The sequence below is a fragment of the Terrapene carolina genome, unplaced genomic scaffold (genome assembly GCF_002925995.2).
Source record: "Terrapene carolina triunguis isolate 2854851 unplaced genomic scaffold, T_m_triunguis-2.0 Scaffold18, whole genome shotgun sequence".
In the NCBI taxonomy this organism is placed as follows: domain Eukaryota; kingdom Metazoa; phylum Chordata; order Testudines; family Emydidae; genus Terrapene; species Terrapene triunguis.
In genome coordinates this window covers 1,445,000-1,450,999 of record NW_020664369.1, presented here as the reverse complement: position 1 = coordinate 1,450,999, position 6,000 = coordinate 1,445,000, and positions in this window count along the sequence as shown.

Below are 6,000 nucleotides of genomic sequence, written 5' to 3'. Positions count from 1 at the left end.
TGGGACAAACATTTGTGCAGTTGAAGGGTCAGAAGGCCTGTAGTTATCTACAGGCCAACTGTGATGTAAATGGGAGCCTATAAGGTGTTTTTAGGAATCATTCCTTCTTCAAAACAATTAAATATCAGAGTTGGCACAGTCTGTGAATCTCTCATCAGACACTATCATGCTGTATCATTTAAAATGAAAGGTGACATTGTAAAAATGACTCTATGGGGTTCCATGTTTATTGACATTCTTCATTAGTCAATTTGCTCAGTTGATGAGTAGTAAAAAGATGATTTGCCTAACTGCCAGCCCTGCAAACTCAAACTGGGATCTGAAAGTCAGGCTCTGGTTGTTCCTGCTTGTGCATTATCACCAGTAATGAAGAATTTGCTTGAAGATGTTGCCTCTCCTGATCCGCACTATAGGAGTCTGTTGTCCTGCTATGTGACCACAGAACACATTGAAAGTTGTGAATAGATAATGGTGTGTGTGCACACATCTCCTTGGGATACCACATTCTGGAAATGAGGGTGTGAAAAGCCTTTGCATCTCAGTATCTTCATTTCCTCTCTTTCTGCCAGCCTGTGCAGCCACACAACCAAATCTCTCCCTGCATCAGTTAAGGTTAGGTGAATTGGTTTTTTAGCCTTTTCTGCTAAAATATGTTGCCTTTTATAATGTGTTGTATAGTCCTTAATTTAATTATTAAGGTGTACAGTGTTTATGTTTTTAGAGTTCATTATGTTCATCTAATCTGACTTTGTGCATAACATAGGCCACAGAATTTCACCAAGTGATTCCAGCATCAAGCCCATAACATGGTTGAGAGAGAGCATAAATTTAAGAAGTTTAATAGGTGTTCCTCTTATCCCACTATAATGTACATTTCAGACTAACAGCCCCAGTGCTTAAAGTGCTTGGTTAAAGGGCACTTACTCATCTAATGGTTGTGCTTTTATTTCCAGGACCAAAGAAAGGCGTCTGAGACTCACACCCATTAATAAAGAAGAGGTTTTGGAGAATCCAAGATGCAAATGGAGCATTCCCCTGGCATATATCCAGGATTCAAGTTACTTAGAATCAGTGCTTAAATTTTTCTCTGACTATGTCTTCACTGTTATATATGCTCAAGTTACTTCTTTCGAGTTAGCCTAGTTCAATCGAGATTGTCACACCCGAGCTGCTATGTTCACACTGGCACTGCACTCACTTGTGAGTTGCACTATGACATTTGGGGGCACATTCCAGGGTTTTTTGCACTGCAGTAAGCTGAGCCTCTCAATGAATTCTTCCTCAGTGAATTGTGAGAGAATTTGTCCGTCCGTTCTGGACACCCAGGGGGAATGGTGAGAAGGCACTGGCTGACTAGTGACATTAGGCTGCATCCACACTGCAGAGTGGTCACGTTAGTTGACGAGTTGTGCTATCTCAGGCTGTAGCTTGTATTCTCTAATGGGCCAGTCAAATTGAGTTAAAAGCACCATCACACTCAATTTAAGGATTTTTATGTGTGATCAGGACTCAAGATAGGGGTAGCACCAAAGTTGTAACTCAAGTTAACATGGTAATGAAGACAAGCCCTTTGTCTGTAAACAAGGAATCTGATCTGTCAGGGAAGGAAGGATCATGGAGGCATGGTTTGAGGCTCAGGTTCAAGGGCTCCTAAGTCTGAGGTTCTGAGTTTTTCAGACCTTTCTTCTTTGAGGTAACCTCTAGAATAGAGGCCCCCAAACTGTTGTCTGTGGAGTCTGGATCACTCATGGTGGGCTGGGTGCTTACTGGTGATGCTTGCAGAACATGATGCTGGCTCCTTTGAGTATGTTTACTCCACAATTAGACACCTGTGGCTGGCCCAAGCCTGCTGACTTGAGCTTGCGGGGTTTGGGCTAGGGACTGTTCAATAGTGGTGTAGACGTAAACCCCAGCCCAAGCTCCAATGTCTATAACTCAGTTAAACAGCCCCTTAACCTGAGCCCTACCAGCCCAAGTCCGCTGACATGGGCCAGCCGCAGGTGTCTAATTACAGTGTAGACATACCTCTCCTCGCCTCCATCTGAGAGACACAGAACAAGAAGGAGGGGAAGATGACATGCAATACAAAAGTGAGCACTGAGATCAACTGTTTGCACTTACTGCACTAAAGACAGTTAACAATGCATAAATGGTCAGTGTGTGTTATGCATCTTCCTCTGCATCCAACTGACAGAGGATATGAGTCTGCCCGATACAATCCCTTTATTAAGATGTGGTTCCCAGTACTGTGAATGAGTTGGAGAAGACCTGCTCTAGAGGGTTAGAATGTTCCTCACATCTATTTAAATGTCCCCACTGAAAAGAAAAAGAATTGGCAATACGGGAATGATGATGGCTCCGCTAAGTGTCTTGCTCAAGAAAGAACTCTTGAGTCTGTGGGGAATGGTTAATAACGATGGTGGTTTTGAGACTCTGCTGGAGGCCTCGTAGTCCTACTACACCCCATCCCAGAAAAGAGCAGTAAAGAAGTCCTTCAGGCTGCCTGGAGTGGCTGTGGGGGAAGCAGCCAACCAGAGAGGCTGCAGGGAGCCATATAAAAGGAGCTGCAGAGCTAGAGACAGTCAGTTTCTGCCTGGAGCTGAAGGAGTATGGATGCTCTTCCTGGCTGGCTGAGGGAGCTACAGGACCATGGACAGAGCAGTTGCTGTCAGGGACCTGGGGAGCAAGAAGGAGCTCTTGGCTGGCTGCTGGGATTGAATACAAGACTTCAGTCCTATGGTAAGGATGAAGCATTTGTGAAGGTGCTAGGGCTATGGGGAAGTGGCCCAGGGAACTGTAGCAGCATAGTGAAGAGTTAAAGGGGACAGAGCAGCATGTGGCTGCTATTCACAGAGTTCCTGGGCTGGGACCCAGAGTAGTGGGTGGACCTGAGTCGTCCCTCCCCATTAGCCACAGGGGAAGTGGCTTGAATATTGAAATGTGATACTCCCTGGAAGGGGAACTGAACTGCTTAGTGGCTGAGCTGGGCTCCACCCTGTTACAGTCAGCTGTTCCAGACACCTCATTCTGAAGGGAATGACCCTTTCTCTCACTCTCACTCACACACACACACACACACACACACACACACACACACTGTTCCATGCATGGTGAAAGCCACAGTTGCTTTACATTTCAGGTGGATCTCTTTTGGATTAGCTGGGGGTTCTTGAGAAGACCAGAGTACTTAGACGTCACATAAAGCGCTTAGGGTATTTATACACTTTGAGCTGGAGGTGTAAATTCCAGCTGAAGGAAACAGACCCATGCCAGCTCTAATCAAGCCAGCATGCTAAAAATAGAGTGTAGCCACAGCTGCATGAATGGCAGGAGACTCTAGCCTCTCCAAGTATGTACGCATCTCAGACTCTAGAGTTTGCATGGGTAGGTATCCTCAAGCTGGAATTTACACCTCCATCTTGAAATGTAGGACATACCCCTAGAAGTAAGAGCAATAGGGCTTGGTGCAGTGCAAGTGTATTATTTGAACAGAAATCAGTGTCTCCTGCCATGCAGGAAGCATGGGAATGATGCATAACGATGTGTTGTTTTGAGACCACAGGCAAAATTCTTGACTAGCTTAGTCTTGCATTTTCATTTGAATCAATTTCTTTGTCAATATATTTGCCCCTCCCCCCCCAAAAAGCCTTCGTATTTACCAAGCTGCATCACTTGGATGTTAAAGGAGCTGTTCATTATTCCCTTGATAGGATAAAGCAGTTTTGGAAGTCCACAAGGTTTATTTGATAAAATAAATACAAAGCCAGGATATCCCAGTTCTGGGGCTATCTAAATGGATTAAATTATGTATTCAGATATGCTATATCTTAGGAGGAATTCAGTACCTGAAGGACTTAAAGCTCATTCTTGGAGAGGGATAGCAGCTACTGCAACTTGTATTTCATATGTGTCTATTGCTAAGATTTGTAAGGCTGCTGTCTAGAGCCTTAACACTTTCACATAGCACTATTCTCTCAGTATTGAGTCCTCGTTGGATGCCCAGATGGAGAGAACAGTGAGTGGCAGGCTTCAGCCCTCTTCCTGAAGATTGTCACTGTTTGCTAGTCTTTTAGGCCTGGTGTACACTACCACGGTAAATCGATCTAAGTTACACAACTTCAGTTACATGAATAACGTAACTGAAGTCGATGTAGTTAGATCCACTTACCGCAGTGGCTACACTGCATTGTGTTGAAGGAAGAGCATCTCCCGTCGACTTCCCTTATCCTTCTCGGGGAGGTGGCGTACACAAATCGATGGGAGAGTGCTCTCCCATCTATTTAGCATGTCTTCACCAGACCTTGGGAGACATGAGTTTAATTTCCTGCTCTGCCACAGACTTCCTGTGTGACCTTAGGCAAATACTTCTCTACCTCACAGGAGTATTGTGAGGCAACATACATTAAAGGTAGGGAGGCATTCATATGGTAATAGGCACCATATAAAAACCTTAGATAGGAATCCATTGACCATCCACTGACCTCTGCCTCAGAGAGTTAAAAGAAATGTTTGGAGTAGAGAGGAAGGGAGAGACAGGGGCAGGGCTTTCATACCCTCAGTGCCATAATATTGAATCCAAGGGATATCCATGCAGAATCGCAGTATTCGTTCCAAGACTCCTCCTCTTACCCATACTGCTTCTGAGATAATACTCATATAATTAAAGGGACCCTGATAGCACATATTAAAATGCAGTCCTACTCCGAAAAGTATTTATATAAAAATTATACGTTCTTACACCAAAGATCGGCTCCCTAAAGGTTCACTACATTCAAAGCATTCAATGACTTGCATTGCAAGGTGCTGTTGTAGTAACTGAACCTACAAATTTACCCTACTTGTAAGCTCTCAAGCATGAAAAGTAAGTGAAAGTTTATAAAATGTTACAATAACCTCTAACAATAAATGTTGATGGGAAAATGTGCAAAAGGGAGACAGACTGAATTAGTCCAAACAAAAAGGCCTAATGATATAACTCAAGGACTGTGTTGAGTTCATGCCTAGTGAAGAAGACACATGTGGGATCAGAAATCAATGGATCAACATTGGTGTGTCAGAAATTATACCTAACTGGTGAACAAAATAATGAGGGGTGGGCTATTCCACCTATCACTCTCTTTTGGGGTTTGTGAAGAGGCGGACTCACTTCTGGAGCTTCTCCTAGTGTCCAAGGGTAGCATAGCGACTCTCTCCCCATCTGCCCCCTCTTGACAGATGCTCTGGTCCTCCCATGGTCCATCTCTTCCCATGACTCAGCCAGATCATGATTTAAGTCCACCCTTCCACGGTAACAAAGTCCAACAAACCAAGTCCAAGACCTTTGTATTAGATTTTTGGCTGCAACTCTGGGCCCTGTGCTCCTCATGCCCTTCTGCCAGGGCTTTCAGTTCTCCTTATCTCCTTCTCAGGGGCTTCACACCACCTTCTCCAGTGGCTGGAGGGGAACCTGGGCCTTCCCACTATACTGGGTTCCAGCCCAGAGACACTAGAAATAGCAGCCAATGTCTGCTTCATCCAACTCCTTGCTGCTGCCTCCCTGGGCTTCTTCCTACTCAGCCTTTTTGAAGCTTTCTTCTCCACAACCTCGCCAGGATCACCTTTCCCTCAGGGATGGGGTTCTGAGGGCCCTCCCCTAGGATCCCCCAATGAAATCAAAATCCCAAACCAAAGGTGCAAACTCAAACCAACTTCCGCCCTTCCAGGGCCAGAATTTCATGCCTCTGAAATTCCCCTTGTTGTTTCTCCAATGAACACCTCCCAGGGCGCTCTCCCTGGAAGTCTAAATAGTGCCTGTTCATCAGGGCTGGAGCCTGCTCTCTCCTGGCCTCCTACCAGACTTCTCTATTCAGGAGCAGAACCCAGAGCTCACTCAGGTTCCTCCTTGACTCTGCTGGTATCTCTACTCTATCTAGTCCCAGAGACTCTCTCCCTGTAGCCCCTTTCTGCTCTCCACTCTCTCTCTTTATAATCCTCTTCCAGCCCCTCCCCAGCTGCGCTTCA